General features: G+C 35.0%; 1 protein-coding gene across 10 annotated transcripts in view; it reads right to left on the reverse strand.

The window, feature by feature from the left end:
- LOC142324214 (sodium-independent sulfate anion transporter-like) overlaps nucleotides 1-20,797 on the reverse strand; it is a 126,160-nt gene that overhangs the window by 94,185 nt on the left and 11,178 nt on the right. For 4 of the 10 annotated variants that reach the window (XM_075365042.1, XM_075365034.1, XM_075365090.1 and 1 more), the window contains exon 2: nucleotides 6,370-6,443. The exons of 4 other annotated variants lie outside the window; for them this stretch is intronic. The gene's annotated coding sequence lies outside the window, so the exon portion shown is untranslated. Of the gene's footprint in view, nucleotides 1-3,192; nucleotides 3,334-6,369; nucleotides 6,444-20,797 lie in introns of those variants that run through there. 2 more of the 10 variants (XM_075365097.1, XM_075365052.1) reach the window with 2 other exon arrangements.

Raw genomic sequence — 20,797 nt, forward strand, 5'->3', positions numbered from 1 at the left:
ATTGAAAATTTTTTTTACACTCACAGGTTAATAACTATTAATAAATCAATATAATTAAATGAAAAAAGGGCATGAAATCGGATTTTAGCCGATGTGTTTTCCCCTTGCAAGATCAAAATATTTCATTAATTAAAATTTTATTGGGCTATACCTGTAAAACCAATGAAAATAAGTACCACTTATGATACATCGTTGAAAAGCTTTCAATGAGGACTTATTACTAAAGTCCAAAATCCAAAGTTTTTGGATTTTTGATACTTTTGGTCCAGTCGATTGCAATCAAAAGGGAAGGTGTACAATTAGATATTACAACAGTCCTAAATACAAAATGTCAACATTCTACGGCTAATCGTTTTTTAGTTATGCGAGATACATACGTACGTACGGACATACATACGTACAGACTCCACGCGAAACTAGTCAAAATGGATTCAGGGATGGTCAAAATGGATAGTTCCGTTGAAATCTCTGAAAACTGGAATTTTTCGCGATTACAATACTTCCTTGTACGAAGTAAAAATTATACATATGTACAATGATAAAAGATATGTGTCGGATTGCTTTTGGCAACATCTTATGACTGACTAAACCGATTTTCTTAAATTTGACTCAAATATTTCTATGTATGGGGCATTAATCATATTACTGTTTCAAAATTCCCTAACCTGGTGGGGGATTTCGTGAAAAAATCAATTTCGATTTTCTTCAGGACTATTTAGAAAAAAAATAAGGCAAATTTTTTACCTACAATGCATACATAAAAAAAAGGAATTTCAAAAAATCAAACCCACTACTTAAAGTTAAATATATTTTTTGTTATTTTGCTCTATCCGATTTAAATGTTTTTCAAACATTATTGGAAAAGTTTATACTAATTTCATAAATAGAGCTATCAAAAAATATCTACAAATTTTTAAATTTATAGACCCCGGTCCTAAAAGTAGAAACGTTTTTTGTGAATATTATTTTTCCCCTATCTTAGCCTTTATTGAAGAGGTATTAGATTTAGAGATAACTTTACCAACAAATTTGTTAAGTTTAATCTACAGAGGAATATTTTTGGAAACATTTTCTTAAAATCTGCTCCCCATCTCTAAACAATATATACTCTGTTTTTGTTTTTTGGTTCTAACTCTTTTAATTTTTATTATAAATAGCTGGGAAAGTCATGCAGTACTTATACCAGCTTTTTTTATTTCATAAATTTTGAATTAAAGTTGAAAATTTATAAACCGTTTGACTCTTTAGCGAATGTGATTATCTAGATATGTTCTTAAAGCATATTAATAATAGATAATGTTTGAATCAAAGAATTTACGAATATAGGCTTACACGTGCTAATAAAAGTTACATATTCGCAGTACTTGAATATTAAATAATTTGCACAAACGGAAGATATTTTAATGAGCTAAATTTAAATTAGTAATTTGCAACATTGAATCGTTATCAAACATATATATATATATATATATATATATATATATATATATATATATATATATATATATATATATATTATACATATACATATTGAATATATATATATATATTCAAAATCACATTGAGAGGTATTTATGGTTTAATAAATTCTCAGTGTATTGTGGCTCCTACGTATTTGTTACCGATTGTAACTGCATAAAACGATGACAAATTTAACGAATTTTACGTTATTATATATTATTACACCAGACACATAATTTTTTAACTCATTCAAATTCTAACCAGTTGATTTACATAGATTTTTATGACCACTGATAAGTAAAAGAAAAAAATCAAAAGATTTTTTATTGAGGTCACTGCATTAAATTAGTAAACTTTTATCAAATTTTTGTTTTTTTATGTTAAAGTATTCTCTAGAATTTCCTTTTCAAAATTACATTTTTATTCTTGTACGTATTCTTATACGTATTTATTATTACAATTCACTAGTTATACAGAATTCTAACTTGCATTATAATTTACAAATTATATATATATTTTTCTTCATGTGAAGAAAGGGTTGTGAAGGGAAGAAGAAATTACATTAAAACTTTTAAGAATCTCTGTCGTGCGATACTCGCTTCATGTTATCGTATGTGTACATACGATAATGTTCATATTACTGCACATATATCGTATGTGTACAAAATTATTTTGTTGTGCAGCACTGAAAAGTGACTGTACACTTTTTATACGTTCAAATCTCATTAAAGGGAACATGTGAAAAACAGGGTAAATTTATACATAATTTTCTGTTATCGCTGCTGTTTTCAGTAAATAAATCCAATTCACTGTAATAATGCAGTAAAGAACAAATTTTAAATCGATAAAAAATATTCAGTATTTTCCCTCAATTGTTTGTAAGACATATTCTTCAACGGATAGCTTTTTCTTCTGTGACGCATAGTTTCAGTAATTATTTCTTTGATTAGTCAAAGAAAAATATTTTTATGATTTCCAGCGCAGATAATTTAAAACAATAAGTCATTTAACCAGCGTCGATAACAATTTTATATTTAATTTCAAATCAGTTTGTATTTTGTGTTCTTTTATTCATAAATTAATTAATTTACAAAAAAAAAATTGAAATATGAGATTAATTAACTTTTACGTATTTATTATTATAATTCACTAGTTATACAGAATTCTAACTTGCAGTATAATTTACAAATTATATAAAATTTCAATTTTTTTTTTATTTTAATCTATTTAATATACACAATTTTTTTGTGCCGTTCAATAGAAATTAACTGAAACTTTAAAAGGACTTCAGGCTGAATTGTTATTTTTACTTTTTACAAACGTCGAAATTAATGTTGTAAAAAAAACTTGTCCAATGGCCTTATAAACTATCTAATAAAATTTCATTTTATCTTTTAAAATTTCATTTCATTTCACGGAAAAAAAATCGCACCCACAAACCGAGCCAAAACTGTAAAAACTCATAAGTTATTTAATAAAAACATCATTAGGAAAATAACCGTCAATAACTTTCTGCCATTATTTGTCACATTCTTGGACAGATTTTTAATCGTATTTAGAAATAACATAAATTGTACCTTTTTTTATATCAGTGACCTCTTCCATTGTTTATAAAATCGAAGTACTTAATAAAAATTATTCTAATATAGATAAAGGAAATTAGTATCTATTCTAGCTACAAAAATTAAAATATATATTAAAACAAATTCCAATATGTTAAAGTTATCTTACTACAATAAATGGATGCGCAGTAGTCCACTTGGAATGTGTTGATCAAACATCGAAAAAGACTACCCTGACAGTAGCAGGTTGGGCGGGATATTATAGTAGTAGGAGAAGAGCGAATTAAACTTTTGCATGGATCCCCAACATCTCCAATTCTAAGCTAACACCACCCTTCCCCACTACCTGTAACCAACTGGAACTAGTCGCATTTACTTCCTCTCTGCAATAATTGTTGTATATGTAATCTGTTGTACATTAGAATGGAAATAGAAGAAAATAAAACAAGATAACAAATAAATCATTATTGTACGGTGCATCTTAAACGTTTACTCTACCATATGTACATCTAAAATTAGTTTACTCATTGTGAAGGTGTTAAAATGAAACAAACATTTTTTTTAAACCTGGTTGTGGTAAATTAAGTGAAATTTCGTATTAAATGCATATTTGGAGCATAATACGGCACATACATATTCATATATAGTAATCCTATATTGCATAATGAAACGTAAAGAGATCATAATTTGTTTGTATGCTGATGAAACATTAAATAAGTAGGAAGAAAATAATTAGAAAAATTCTTTTCTGTTCTGTCCTCAGAAAATCGCAATGTACAAAACCGCGAATGATAAAACATTAGGCATATTCCGAATACATAATATTTTCTAAAATTAGAAGTAAGCATCAAATTTAATAGAGTAAAATACGAAAAAATAAAATTATACAAAAAAAAATCACCTTCGTTTGATAAATATGTGTTGTACAGAAATTAAAAAATAAAATAAAATAAGAGTAAAATAATTAAAGCAAGAATAAGAAAACCCATTAGTGTAAAGAATACTGATGAAGCCAATTATGTTTTTATTTTAATTTATTTAAATAAACAGAATAATTTTTAATAATGCCATGATGAAGTTAGAATAAATTATCTAACTACGCTACAATTTTTACAAATTATTATTAAAGGAATATTTTAAATGTAAATAAAGTAAATAGATATAGATAAACACCAAATAATACTGCGTTTTTTTATTTTAGTTTCTTGTTTTTTCTTATGTTAGCGTTTTAACTAGTTTTCGTTTTTGGGAGTGTCTGAAAAATCAAAAATTAAAATTTAATTTTTTTATATTAAAATTTGTTTTTTATTTGTTACTATTGTGGATTCGAGTTAACATTTAATTTTCAAAAAATTACAAATTGTAAGGTACAACTTTATAGCTAAATATACTCGTTTAGATAACTGCAATTTATATGGTTTGTTGGAGCTTACAATGCAGACAAAAAAAATGTTAGTAATGTTAGTAAATTATAGTAAAAAACGATTAGTAATTACAAAGTATTGAAATTTTATATCAGAAAACGAATGTCTAGTTATTCTAGAACCTTGCATGTAGGCAACTGATATTTTTCCCCTCGCAATAATTTTTGTGTTACTACGTATAAAAATTAGAATGATTTTGCCAACTCTAATAAAATCAGAATAATGTTGCCTACAGCATAGTCTTTGAGCACGTATCTTCAAACTACATGTATTTAATATTTAAAAACTTAATGAATTATTCATTAATCTCCTCTATTACTTTGCGTTCGAAAAGAAACAGCTTACTCTTGTAAAGTGTAGAGTGTGTAAAGTGTGAAGTGTGTCTGTGTAAAGTGTATTATACATCAGTCATGCATTAGTATAAAAATACTAGCGTCGACTTGTCGTAGCTGTTGGAAATGGTCCAAACCTATCAGAACGTGTTTCGTTTTGTTCTCGAAGACTCGCACAAGTTCATGCAGAATGCTGTTAGTGAAATCACAAATAGCAGTTTGAAGTTCCTGAAGGCTATGGGGGTAGCTTTATTCTGCATAACCCCAGAATTAAAATCCGGTAGGCTTAAGTCCGGAAAACGAGGTGACTACAAGCTCTTAGAAATGATTCGAAATCTCTGAATCTATTGGTGTAAATTTATTGACTGTCTGGCTGTATGCGCGGTTGCGCCATCTATTTGAATCCAAACATTGTAAATTCCGTCCTCGGTTATCTCTACCGTGAATTGGTGAAAGGTTTCACAATAACGAGCTGAATCTATTGTTTCTGCGAAGAGTATCGGGCTGACTATTATTATTTTAAATACTGCAATCCACACTCCACCAATCTTCTGGTCGTGCACAGGAATTTCATGTACGGCGTGTACAAGTGGCAGACCGTAAACGTGAGTTCTGCTGCGCGAACATACTATGATAAATGGAACCGTACCTCATCGGTATCGAAAATATAGTCCAAAATATCGTCAGAATTGTCCACTAAGAGGAACTGTTGAAACAATTCATAATATTGAATTCGGTTACTAAAATCAATAACGTTTGAACCGCTTTCACTTTGTACGGCATGAAACCGAGTTTCTTACGAACTGCTTTGTGTGTAGTTGCAACACTGGTGTTTTTTGTCGGATGTTTTTTTGTATTGACTTGCTACATTACATAGCAGCAGATATATTTAGCAGTTTTTCTTCAATAGTACTGATGATGTCCATCACTTATTTACCGATCCAGCCTCCCTAAATCTCTCGATTAGCTCTTACACTATGTCGATTAGGAACCGCTGTAAAACTGGCCTTTCACGTCTGTGTGTGCTTGCTATGCTCATCGAAGACGAATTCAACGTGAACTATTTTTGCTGTTTTAAAGTTAACACCATTCTGAGGGCGCACTGGAAGATACGGTCTCAATCCTTCAAAGGCGACGAACACGCAATGAACAACAAAGAACCAGACAAACCTTCTCGTCTCAAGGTCACCCAGCTTAATTGGCTAGAAGAAGCGCAAACTACATACAACGCGGTTTTACCAACCTTTGAGGGAAACATTACTCGAAGCGCACAAAATAAAATCCCTCAACGTATAATTGTGTTTATGCAAGTGTATAATTAGTTTTCATACACACTGTAATATCAGTAATTTTTTTTTTTAATTCTAAGGAATCTGCAGCGGAAAGAAACTACTTGTATTCTTCGAGAAGAAAAAACTTAACGAAAATAAATAAAAAGTTAGTAACATCAACCGAACCTGAATAAAAATTAACAAAATTTAATGATAATAACCGAAACAAAATAATGATGTTGTAACCGACATTACGAAAAGATACACAGATAGATTTGTGTGATATCATAAAGATAATTAATTAATTTTGCACATTTACCTTTCTTCGCAAATCACTTCTTTAACAGCTGATTTTCGAAGTTGAAGATATTGAAAACGTAGTCCAAAGGTGGCCTATGGACCAATAAAAAAAAAAAGAGGGTTAGGCTTCAATAAAATAAAAGGGTGATAGGAGGAGGTTCAAATACTAGTACGTATAAGTTAGTTGCTTTTATACGGATTTGAATGCTGGACGTGGATACCGGTGTACTTTGGTGGTTGGTGTTCAATCAACCATAAGTCTTAGGATTGGTCGGCCTGAGTCTGTACAAGGCTACACCTCATTTACATGCCATACATATCATCCTCATCTCATTGGACTGCGAGTGGGTTCTTATTGTTCACTATTTGAACAGATTTCAACGTACGCATTAGAAAAAACTTTTAAAATGTAACTTACGTATTAACATACACATTACATTATTTGATCCGTTTTTTTAAATTTATTTTATGATTGTTTTCAATCGATGTTTGCGTTTTATCACAGCTCTAGAGCTATACTGCAAGAAGGAAAATATGGAAATTATTAAAATCCGTATAAAAGCAGCTGACTATTACTAGAATTTGAAATTCAGAACCTTTGACTTCGAAAATCAGCTGTTAATCAACCGATTTTCGGTGACGAGTCAACCACTAGACCAGACCGGTGGACTCATACGTTTCATTTAAATTTAAATTATATTTAACGTACCTGTTTTTAAGTTCTGTTGTTTTTATTAATGTCTTTAATTATTACTGAATATTTCTTTCAAGCTTATGCTGATGATGATGACTTCACAATTAAAGGTCTAAGCAATTAAATATGATATTATTTGACCAGTATAAATAATTCATTAATATCTTAATAATTTCATTTACTTATACGTAAAATAGTCCATAAATAAATGCACTAAAGTCATGTACAAAATAGTGTCAAATAAAATGTACTCCTCTTACAAACAAAATTACTAACAATGATCGTACTACCTTTAACCTTTACTCTACACACGCGCACATGCACGTAAACACACATAATGGATATTGTCTTAATTTTATCAACAAACCTTTTTTAAGAAGCTTAAAAAACAAAGTACCGATGAATCTTTCCTAAGAAATGCCTCACTATATCACAAGTTAAAAACATAAGATTATACAAACTTCTACTTTAAATATAGTATTTGGACTATTTTATTTTTTTATTACATAATTCAAGCTATATTAATAAAAAAATATTCAGGAAATATAATATTAATATTTTTAATACTTTTAAAGTTTGTTAAACCTTAAAAGGTTTGTTACTTTTAAGGTTTGTATCTACTTTAGTTATAAAATAGAAATAGTAAAGCAAAGAAATTTTAATCTGACTATCTCTGCAATAAACCATAAACTATTTAATTAAATACTTAATTATATTCGGAATTTAATTAACTTCTTATGAGGAACAGTAAAGTATCAACGGTTAAATATGAATTCTACTTATCTGTTACAACTTACTGGACATCTTCAAACCTTCAAGTTTAATTCTTATAGTCAAATATACTTTTACTAGCACCGATATTAATTTTTTTTTGTTCTTAAAAATGAATAATATCCTTAATGTCGAAATGGTTTATTGGTACATTCAAGCGCTTTATTCAAGGAAGTTTAATAGTGATATATTTTCCTGCTTCTTTGTAGAAAGTTGGTTAAATTCCTGGTATTTTTATCAGCCATTTAATTCAACTTTTTATGTTGTAGAATATTAGAATAAATTCTTCGAAACGAGTAAGGGAAGCTCCGAGTAATAAAATAATATTACAACTTATCTACGTAAAACATTTTATTCGAATCTAAACAATTAAAACGTGTTGTACTTGATTGAGATAAATTTTAATAGATTTCTCTTTTATAAAGAGAGATTATTATTATTACGGTTCTTTTATACATAAGTAACATATATTTATTTACAACATACAGCCTATAATTTGCGTACATATCTCAATCAAAAAATATTCTTTGCGAACTCTTTAGTTAAGCATCCTATTAAACTATGAAATTAACATTGAAGGTGCCAATCAAATCATATTTAAACCACTGAAATTATAAATAACTTCTGCCATAGGTGTTAACAATTGCCAATTACCGTTAGAATGTAGTTAATAGTGTTACCTTAGAAAGTGGTTGGTCTAACAAGCAACAAGTGTAGTAAATTCATTTATAATAAACTATACTTTATCTATATTTTACTTATACATTGTTAATAACCTTGACTAACCTTGTTCAGAAGTAAGTAAAATCGGTATGGGAAAACCCACGAATTTAAAAAAAGAAAAAAAACAATAGCGAAACTTTCATTCCGTATGAAGGCACTTTTTACTTAAAAATAATTTTTAAAAAATATAACATTTATCTTTGCAAGATTTAAAAAATATTTTTGATTATTTATCTTTTTCTATACATCAACTTAATACAAGTTGGGCAACCACATCATGACAAATCATCATCCCGTCACTGATTAATCAAAATTATTTTGAGTTTTATCGAGAATTTAATTGTTCAAAGAAATTATTTGCTTAACCCTCCGCACCACCAGCTTGTTTTATTATAACTAAAGTTAGATTTATTAATGATATACCCTGAGGAAATAACTTTATCTTAAGTAAGAGGCTTGGTAAAGCCTTGCACTTGGACATAGGACTGAAATTATCAACAGAATTAGCTTTACCTTAGAACGATTTATATTCAATAAATAGGAATACTTATTTCGTACTAAAATTTACACGGTGAATAAAATGAGGCTATTTAATAAATGTATCGTATCGGTGATGATCTGTGGTTATGAAATATGTACGCTAAGGAGGAAAGCAATAAGGAAATTAGGACTAATTTAAGAGAGATTTAAAGGATCGTGTTAATAGTGACGAGGAAGAATAGAAGTCTAAACTATCGATCGCGGATGAAATTAAAATAGAAGAAATAAGAAAATCACTATTGAAAAAGAAATGGAACCTAATGGTTCTGGCTAACCCCGATTAGCCAGAACCTACGATGAGAGATGTATCAAAAACGCAGAAGATCGGTATCCGTGGACTCTGAAGACAATCAAAGGGAGATAAGAGAACGACTGGGACCAAGGATTTAGGAGGATATACAGAGCGACAACGTTGAAAAGTGCAGCGAGAGAAATAATGGAGGGGAAAGAATTAAAAAGTTGCACGGGAATGTACGATTGTACAGGAACTAATTGTATTGACTTCTGATTCACGACTTATGATTTACCCTTTAGGACTGACATTAATTTGTCTATATGATTTGGTTCTTCGGTTCCACTACTGCACATAGTCATTTTACAGTTTGCTACTTTTATAGAACACCAATGTCACCACTTCCTTCCTTCAAATCAGTGACTTTATCGTACGAATTTCTTTATTCATTGCTAATTTACGAGCTACTGCATTATTTCAACTTAAAGATCATGGAACATTTACTAACTGACTGCTACATGACAACTTCCGGTATTGTCTTATCGCATCGAATATTTTCGTCTCCTAACATGCGACACAACATGAATTCGGCGATGTAGAATTCCACGTGGTGCCTGGTAATTTCTTTATGCTTCTTATTCCGCCTTTCAGCGATCTCCACAAACGTTCAACGGTTTGAGTATGATCACCGCTGTATCAACGGTGATTCTCAGGATAATAGTGAAACCCTTCCATTTCCAGTTCATCGGTTTGGTGCGCGCGCCAGGAATCTGAGAACAATATGTTCCAGACATTAAGTTGTCTTTGATTGTAGGGTTTGAATCGATCTGTCAGCAATATTCACAACGAAACACTCGCCGTTTTTACGACAAATGCCGCCAAAAACCGATTGTTGTGGGTAGGCGCGATCAGCATAATTTTGATACCTCGAGAACAGCTTATCGCTTTCGATGACTCATTTACCCCGATTTTACCTTGCCTGTGTTGTTCAATATAGTCGATACACATTTCTTTAATGAAATTATTCCAGTCGACTACTGTATTCGGACCCAACCCCAATTCACGGTGACACCGAACGGCGCTTGATAGTTCAAACGCCCAACTTTATAGAAATCGTTTGACGGCCATAAAACTAGGATTCGAATTTTTCATCCGCGTACCTACAGTCAAAATTGAATTTTGACTGCGAAATACATTTGTTGCAACGTCATACAACACCGTCAGTTCAATAAAGACGCATAGCGTATCTGTTCGGACGTCTCCTGATTCCCGGTAGAATGACTCGCCGCAGTTACAGAAGCCTAACGTCATTGTATTCGTTAGTCGGAAAATTCCAAACATTCATGTTAAACTTCGGTAGAAAAATTAAACTGCTTGCAAGACAAACACACAGAATCAACTTTAGGTAATCGGCTCCAATACTTTAGATACAAATACATGACGAACTTTCGTCATGCGATAATGAAACTTACTCTTATGTTATCCGTTCAAGGCATTTAAATAGATAGCATTCCTATATTGTTAAAAATAAATAAATCGCGTATTTAAACAAAATTTACAATCAGTTGCGCCGATTTCGATAAAAGCGTTTTTCCTTTATTCTTACTTAATTTAAAATTATACTAAGTATCGATATTCGTAATAATTCCAAAGATGCCACAACAGAAGCTGATAGTCTAAACAGATTTTATTTTTTCAAAACTATAATAATTCAAAGATATTTATAAGAAAAAAGAAGTAATAAATGGTTTATTTGTATCCATAAATAAAAACATTAAAAATATTGGACTTTTGTCTGAACAATTTTATAAATTAAGTCTTTTATTCAGGAAAGAATATTAAATTGAATAATTTAATTTAATAATATGAATAGATTATTATCTTATTGTTCTTATTATTACATGATTTTTAATTATGAAATTAGAGATGAATTTTGTAACGTGTGAAAAATATCTAGCAAATGATTTTGTGTAATAATAGGAACACAACGACGTACCACTTGGCACCATCAAACTTATTGTTTTACTTTATAAACCAAAAAAAGTAGTACGCGAACATAAAACACTATTTATATTTTATTATCACTCTGAAAACATGTTTATACTTATATTTTAACGAGGAAGGAGAGATGGTTGAAACGATACGTTAAAAATTATTTGTTTTTCGTCGTTTGCTTTTCCCAGTCATTACAAAATAAAAATGCATTTAAAAAATATGCAATACTCTACGCGCATTGCACCAAGTCTAAGTGCGAATTTTCGTGAATTTATTTTGATATTGACAAGACATAAAGATTCTTCTTTAAAAGCGGTGATTGTAAATAGTTATATTCTTCATATATCACAAATAATCATCGCTTCTCAGCCTCTGGCCCCGTACTGTAAAGCTTGTGTTTTGCAACCGGTGCAGCTAGATTTTGCAAGCGACAGTGTCCTACGTTCACGTCGTCGGGGTTGACAACGAATAGCGGCGGTTAGTCAACCTGCGTTGCTGTAAAGTTATGACCGAGCGGCAGCCTCGGTCAGCCTCGGTGTTGCAGTAGTGCTGCTGTCGGCTAAATAAGGACGTTTCCTTTGAAACAACGTGTCCCCTTATTCGTAGTTGGTGAGGCCAGTAAATTTTTAGATCCTCTGGCAGGTTCGAGAAGCGGTTTTCCGCTCCAACCTAGCCGGTGGTAGGAGTGTTTTATATTTCGACTCCTCGATTGGGCTGCCGAACAGACGGTCCGTCGGGGTATAAGAGGTATAGACGCTCACCTTAGTTTTGTGGTAGGTGATAGGTTCGAACAAGCTGTGGTTGTAGTGCCTGGCAACACAGCTGGTGTAGTGTTAAGTAATCTAGCGATGGAGCAACCCGGAGGAGGTTGTCTGGAGGACTTGGTCGGTCTGGCCAAGGACCTGGTAGCCGGTGACCCTTTCATGCCGAGGAGGTCAATCGGTAGGTCACCGACGCGGCCCCGGTCTTCCGATAAGGAGGTCTCGGAAGCCCCTCGGGTAGTGGAGCGCCCGAGCGTAGCGGTTTGCACAAAAACCCTACGGGATACCTCTGCTTCGAGCTGTGCGGAGAAGGCTAAGGCTGGAACCATGCAGCGAGAGCACGGCGTAGAGGGGGGCGCCAAATCTGAAGGACGCCGACTTGCGAAGCAAGGGAAGGCGGAAAGCAGCAGGGCGGATTCTGTCCCTGAGCGGGAAGTCACCGGGAGAAAGCCTGTGTTAAAGCAGGTGACCTCCGGGGCGGAAGGCTTAGGGAGGATTGAGGAAATGAGGGCCGAATGGGCCAAGATTTCCTCCAAGAAATTTCACTCACAGACCCCACAGGCGCTGGTCTCGAACAGTTCGCAGAAGCCAGGAACCTCTACCTCATTAATGATGCGGAGCAGCCACCAACTTTCTCCAGCGAACTGGGAGAGAGTTATATAGACGTCACTTTGGTGACGGGTGACTTGCTTCGGAGGGTAGGTAGTTGGACTGTCTGGCCAGTGTGAGCGATCATAGGCTTATAACCTATGATATTGCTTACGGAGGCGGTCTAAGGGCACCAAATCCAGGTCGCTACAACCTAAGGGGCCTGGATCAGCGCAGGCTGAGGCGGGTATGCGATGTTGCATTGCAGGGATTGCAGTGGAGCATGGAGTCTAGGGAGGAGGTGGAATTGATGGCGGAGCTAATCGGCCGGGCCATCAAGACTGGCTGCGACGAGGTCCTACGGCGGCCTAGGCCAATGGACGGACCCGTCACAAGCAGCCAGTCCGCTGATCTGAGCGTGCCTGGAGCCGTCATGACCTCATTTTCCGGGGGGTCGTCTGTGGAAGGCAGACGGAGGCCCGGCAAGAAATGGTGGTCCTCTGACCTTATTGTGCTGCGCGCAAGAGTGAGGTCCGCTCGGGCAAGATACCAGCGCTGCCCCCTAACGGGGACTATCGTCAACGACGTGCGCGCTGAGCGTCTGCGGATCTTCCGGCGTGCCCGTAATAAATATGTTCACGCCATCAAGGAAGCCAAACTCAAGTTTTGGAAAGACTCCATGCGGGAATTGCAACGCGATCCCTGGCAGCTCGCAAAGTCTTGTTACAAGCCAAAGCTATTGCACGTGTTGTCCAGTGTTCGATGCGGGTTAGGTGGTCGTGACCACACTTTAACATACGTGGCGACCTACCGGGCGTTCCTGGATACTCTGTTTCCAGATGCTCCGGAGGGTGAAGCGGAAATCGGCGTTAGGGCGGGTGAAACACCATTCCCTGGCGTTCGGACCGTGGAACCCGATGATATAGACCGAGTGGTTTCTCGAATGGCATTAAAGAAGGCACCGGGGATTGACCAACTTGACCCGGATATTTTCCATCATTTATTGCCTGTCATAAGGGAGCCTCTCGGCAGGCTGTTCACGGGATGCCTAAGCTGGGGCTGCTTTCCGGGTTGCTGGAAGGTGGCTTTGGTAAGGGTACTCCTGAAACCTGGAAAGGATCCTGGTGAGGTCGGCAGTTATCGACCCATCAGCCTCTTGCCGGTCTTCGGCAAGTTGCTGGAAAGGCTGGTTGTGGAACGGCTCGAGGAAAGCATCGATATGAGCCGTATTCTAAATCGAGGCCAGTATGGCTTCATGAAAGGGGTTGGCACCGAGGATTGCATCTTAAATGCTCTTGCCGAGGTGGAAAGCGCCGACTGCAAATATGTTTTGGCTATTTTTATTGATATAGAGGCAGCATTTCCTTCCTTGTGCTGGAGTTCTGTCCTCTATGCTTTGGAACGCCGCAATGTTCCCGAAGCCACACAGGCCGTGGTAAGAGACTATTTGTCTATCCGAACGGCTCTGTTTAAAGATGCGCATCTAGTTGTGGAAAAATCCGTCACCAGGGGAAGCCCGCAGGGTTCCGTTCTCGGTCCCCTGCCGTGGAACCTGGTGTTTGACGGATTTCTGGGATTGACTTTCCCAGAAGGAGTCACGGCCCAGGCTTTCGCCGATGACTGTCTCCTTTTAGTTCGTGGAGATTCACGACCACAGCTAGAAAGCAGAGCGCAGGCGGCCTTGTCAACCGCCGAAGGCTGGATGGACATTCAAAATTTAAAAATTTCTGTGCCCAAAACGAAGTTTATGCTTCTAAAGGGCGCAGACAAATTATCATGCAGTCGAAACCCCCACATTAAATATAAAGGCTGTGTAATCAGCCGAGTAAGGGTTCATAAGTACCTAGGTGTTTTGTTTGATGATAAGTTGCTGTTTAGTAACCATATTAAGCAAGTTGCGGCGGACGCTGTCTCTGTGATGCACAAGCTTAGAAGGATTGCTCGGAAAGACTACGGGCTGTCGGGCCGCCAAATGTACTTGGTGTACCGAGGCGTCTTCGAAAGTATGATCGCATACGCGGCGCCGGTTTGGGCGCATAGGTTGGAAAGGAATAGAGCACTACTTCTAAATTTAAGGAGTGCCCAGCGCAGAGCCATGATAGTATGCACTGGTGTATTTAAAACAACCTCCTACGAGGCTACTACTGTATTGGGAAAGGCTCTCCCAATCGATTTAGTGGTGAAAATTCGGGCAGTCATGTGGAAGTTGCGAAGAGGTCGGGAGGCCGAGGCATTTGGGGTGCGGTTTCGAGCCGGGCCAGAACCGGATCGGAACGGTGATCACAATGCACCGGAGCTAAATTTCGTCCAGTTGCCCATCTCCCGTCTGCGGAAAAGGCTACAAAGCCTCGCGATGGAGGCATGGCAGCTTGAATGGCACACCACGACTAAGGGTAGATCCTTGTATAATTTTATACAGGATTTGGGGGGATGGTATGCCTCGAGTTCCTTTTTAAGGGCGTCGGGTGCCCAGGTGCTCACCAACCATGTCAATCTAAACCAGTATCGAAACAGATACAGGTTTCGCCTGGTGGCTGATGAGTTGTGTGTCTGCGAGGAGGTCCAGTCTAATGTACATATGATGTACGACTGCCCGGCCCTTGGGGGGGCCAGAGACCGTGCCACCCTGGAACTTAGAGGTCAGGGGGAAACCTGGCCGCTCACAAGCGGCGAGGCAGTGTGGCGAGAGCCGCACTGTCGGACCGTGTGGGAGTTCCTCGATGAGGTTGCTATGTTCAACCGTCATCGGTAAATTTAAGGGATTCTTAAATGTAATTGCATTTGGACTCCTAAAGCTTTGCTGCTGGAAACCAACCTTGGTAATAGGGCTGGCCATCAGCCAAATCAGCTCCAAGCGCTGTTAAATGGTGGACAGGTACTAGCTGGCATACAGCGACCGAGGCGTGGCAGCCAAAATTGCTGTCTTTAAATTTTTGACGTATAGTTTTAATTTGTACAAGGGGTGCGCCTCCCCGATTTAGTTTTATGTTTGACAAGTGAGCGATTGGGACACTTCAGCGGGTGCTGTATGGCGCCCTGCTTGATTCGCTCACGCACGTTAGGTAGCTCACTGGGAGCTTTTAGGATTTGGGTCGCTAAACCGTTTTGAGGCTCAGTAGCCGTTCTTGGCACGGAACATTTGGTCTATGCTCTAGGGCGACCGAATGGGGTGGTGGTGGGAGAAATGCCAGTTAACTAAATATCACAAATAAAATAAAGATAAGAGATACATTATGTAATGCCAGCGATACCTCCTTCGCAAATAGTTCATCAATTGTGCAGTATAATTAATTGAACAATATTTTTTGGGATAAAAGTGTTGTTAGAGTTTGAAGTAAGCATTTTTTGAAATACTATTTATAAATACCACGGGCATAGATATTTCTTATACTCTAATTTGATTAACAAAACGTTCGGTTTCAAAGATTCAGATTTATATTTAAAAAATCTAAAAGAATTGATGAAATTTTAAAAGAGGTTTTCAATTCTGTTTTTTGAATCTTAATATGGCGGAATGTTAGGCCTACTTTTTTCATATACACTAGTTTTAGCCGGCTGCAACGGGGTGAAGATGAACTTTCATGACAGCATACGTACGCGTGGAGCGCTTACACACACGCCACGCCGTGTTCAACTACCAGAGAAAAGTCGGCTAATTTTAATTTCCTTCAGTCACCACAACAGAAGCTGACATTCTAATCTATATTTGTAAAATTAAAATTCAAAAGAAATATAAGAGAAAAAAGTAATAAGTGGTTTATTATAATCATAAATAAACGTATTAAAAAGGTTATTTTTTTTTTCTAAACAGTGTTAGGAATCAAGTCTTATTCAGAAAAGAGTATTAAATTGGATAATAATTGTAAAAAAGAAAATTTGTTTAGTATAAAATTATATTTTTCATATTAATCATGGCAGAAAACTTGAAATGTATTCATAAAAAAAATAATTATAAGTGCCAATTCAAGAAAGATAAATATTAAATAATTATATATAAATAAATTAAATTAAAGTGTTTTGCAGCCTCTTGAAGAATTTCACTTTTTTAGATACTCTAATTTGGTGGAAATTTATCGTTAAATTGTTGTACTAATTTCATATTTTTCTCCATGTAACAGCTATTATCTCCACTGGTTGCATGCAGTGACTCATCTTCACGTTCTGGCATTGTAAGTAGTATTTCATTTGAGCATCTAACTTTTCAAACTGCGATACAGACAAAGAAAAAGAGGCTGAAGAATTTAGGTGAACCTAAATTCTTCGGCTGCACAAATATGAAGAGTTTACACAATATGAATGAATATTCGAGAAGTACGCAAAAATAAATATTCCTTTTGTTTTATGTGATAATAGATAAACCCAAAGAGTTCTGCTACGTCTCCGTTTACGTCTACTATGTACGGTAACAATCAAGTAATCATTTTCTGCCGCTCCATATCTCCAACAATCGACTGTAGCGCACTTCACCGACACTAGAATTACGATTTTTATTTCTCCTTTGCTACGATTAACTGACCCCTGCTGCAGGCTGTCTGGTGTATAGTTTTAATCCGTCAGTTTCCACACCGATATTAATCGGCGGTTTGGGACTGGTGTATGTGAAAGCAGCTTTACAAAAGTGACTAAAAACCTGCGTTGCATTATGTCCCTAATCATCACTTTGAATAACGAGTTCACAACCCTTCTGCGAAAATAACAAATGCTGCACAAGTGTAAAGATATGTTTCGTCAAATAATTCAATATAATAAAACAAAATTTATTAAAAAAAAGTATATAAGTTTAGGAAACTTTACACTACAGTAAAACATAATATTTTTTTCAATTGATCTTTCTACTTTTTGATGCCTGCGTCAAATTAAAATTAAATTGCTATGAGTAATTGGGTTGCCAACACCCAATTTAAAAATCATAATAGAAGAATATACACTTGGAAAAAGCCAGGCGATACTGCAAGGTATCAGATAGATTATATCATGGTTAAGCAAAGATTTAGAAATCAACTCGTTGACTGCAAAACTTACCCTGGAGCAGACATTGATAGCGACCATAATTTGGTGATAATGAAATGTAGATTGGGGTTTAAAAACCTGAAGAAAAGTTGTCAGATGAATCGGTGGAATTTAGAGAAGCTTGAGGAAGAGGAGGTAAAGAAGATTTTTGAGGAGGACATCGCAAGAGGTCTGAGTAAAAAAGATAAGGTAGAAAATGTAGAAGAAGAATGGGAGAATGTTAAAAAGGAAATTCTTAAATCAGCAGAAGCAAACTTAGGCGGAATAAAGAGAACTGGTAGAAAACCTTGGGTTTCAGACGATATATTGCAGCTGATGGATGAACGTAGAAAATATAAGAATGCTAATGATGAAGAAAGTAAAAGGAACTATCGGCAATTAAGAAATGCTATAAATAGGAAGTGCAAACTGGCGAAAGAAGAGTGGATTAAAGAAAAGTGTTCAGAAGTGGAAAGAGAAATAAACATTGGTAAAATAGACGGAGCATACAGGAAAGTTAAGGAAAATTTTGGGGTACATAAATTAAAATCTAATAATGTTTTAAACAAAGATGGTACACCAATATATAATACGAAAGGTAAAGTCAATAGATGGGTGGAATATATTGAAGAGTTATACGGAGGAAATGAATTAGAAAATGGTGTTATAGAGGAAGAAGAGGAAGTTGAGGAGGATGAAATGGGAGAAACAATACTGACATCTGAATTTAAGAGAGCATTAAAAGATTTAAATGGCAGAAAGGCTCCTGGAATAGACGGAATACCTGTAGAATTACTGCGCAGTGCAGGTAAGGAAGCGATTGATAGATTATACAAACTGGTGTGTAATATTTATGAAAAAGGGGAATTTCCGTCAGACTTCAAAAAAAGTGTTATAGTTATGATACCAAAGAAAGCAGGAGCAGATAAATGTGAAGAATATAGAACAATTAGTTTAACTAGTCATGCATCAAAAATCTTAACTAGAATTTTATACAGAAGAATTGAGAGGAGAGTGGAAGAAGTGTTAGGAGAAGACCAATTTGGTTTCAGGAAAAGTATAGGGACAAGGGAAGCAATTTTAGGCCTCAGATTAATAGTAGAAGGAAGATTAAAGAAAAACAAACCAACATACTTGGCGTTTATAGACCTAGAAAAGGCTTTCGATAACGTAGATTGGAATAAAATGTTCAGCATTAATATAATTAATGAACCAACTGAACTTGGTCACTAAACCTATAAACTTATATAATTTTTTTTTTATTGTTATTATTGAATTGAACGCAAAAAGTTTGTTTACAATCAGGTTAATAATTATTATTAAATCAATATATTTAAATTAAAAATAAAAAAGTTAAAAAAATAGATGAGGTCTGATTCGAACCGATGTGCTTTCCCCTTGTAACATACAGATGTTTCATTAATTAAAATTTTATTGGGCTACAACTCTGGAACCAATGAAAATAAGTACCACTTATGATATATCGTTGAAAATCTCTCAATGAGGGCGTATTACTACAGTTAAAAAAAAAGTCCAAAATCCAGATTTTTTTGGATTTTGGGCTTTTTTGGATACTTTTAGTCCAGTCGATTGCAATCAAAAGGGTAGGTGCGCAACTAGATGTTACAACAGTCTTAAATCCAAAATTTTATCATCCTACGGCTAATCGTTTTTGAGTTATGCGAGATATATACGTACGTACGTACAGACGTCACGCTGAAACTAGTCAAAATGGATTCAGGGATGGTCAAAATTGACATTTCCGTTGAAATCTGAAAACCGAAATTTTTCGCGATCACAATACTTCCTTTTACTTCGTACAATGAAGTAAAAAGGATCAAATAGAGTAAAAAATAAATATTAACGTAAAAATAACTATCACAAAGACAAACAATTGCCGGAGATGTTTGTGCTTTTTGCCGGAAAAGATTACATAACTTTATTTGGTGAAGCTGGAAAAATACATACTTAAATTAAAGAATGTAAGTATACAAATAAAGAATTATGTAAAAAAAAAAACAACATTCATTAAAAATATTATAAAATAAGGGGATCTTGGTGACTGTATTTCTCGACCCCCAAGACCGATTGTAACCAACATTAATTAGCATTAACGACCCATATTCAGAGATCATTGTACAAAATCGGTTAATCCAGTCTGAACATATCAAGAAAATCGTTAACCAAAGAAAAAAAACAAAAAATTAGATTCATTATCTTCCACCTCTGGAGGAAGTTGCCTGAATACATAACCAAAATGGCATACAAATGAAATGGAATTATTTATTTAGTACAAGTATGTGATTTTGAATATAAACGACAAAAAAAGGGTTTTTGTTGCCTCATCCCTTTCTGGAGGTTTGAATAAGACCAAACAGCAAGCATAGAGTATCTTAGCTATCAAAAGAACATTAAATTATGTGTGAAAAAATGTACCTATCCTTTAAGATGCGAGACCCGTAAGAAAAACGAAGTAGAAACCGTTCCTGAATGTAAGATAAGGCTTTTTAGTAAGACATTTCTAATGAATTTTGAAATAGTTATTGGTTTTTAAGTTTAAATTTCCAACTAATTTTATTGAATGTTTGTATGAAAATTCTAAATGTTAAAATTAAATCAAGTTAGTAATTTATAAGCGATGATGAAGACAAACAGGGTTAGAATGGAGTTCCATGGCGATTAGGCGTGTTTCTTTTAACTCCGTGCTAGTGTTCGTTTTTACGTTCTTTCGGTATACTGTGCTTGTTTTTGTTTGTTATTGTTTTTTGCTGGATTGATTTGAGTTCAGTTTTCTGCTTTTGTTCCCGTTTTTTATTGTTTTAATAATTTAATTAAACTTTGTTTACATCTGAGTTGTTTACCATAGCAACGTAGGTTAACAGTGACTATTTCTGCTTCTGATCTTTATATTTTGTTGTGTTGGGTGTTATTTATTATTTACTTATATTTATAATAGATTATATTATACGTATATATGCATTTTCTGGCGTTTTACGCCAACTTTAGTTGGTAAAACTATATATTTGCATAGTTTGTCTACAACAACTGTTTGTTATTTCTTTATTGTTGGCGTTGGAGGATTATCCTGTTCGTTTCTTCTGATGTCCGATTTTGAGGATCCGAAAAGTGAAGAGGACTGCCGTCCGGTTTCGAG

The sequence above is a fragment of the Lycorma delicatula genome, chromosome 1 (genome assembly GCF_047948215.1).
Source record: "Lycorma delicatula isolate Av1 chromosome 1, ASM4794821v1, whole genome shotgun sequence".
NCBI lineage: Eukaryota > Metazoa > Arthropoda > Insecta > Hemiptera > Fulgoridae > Lycorma > Lycorma delicatula.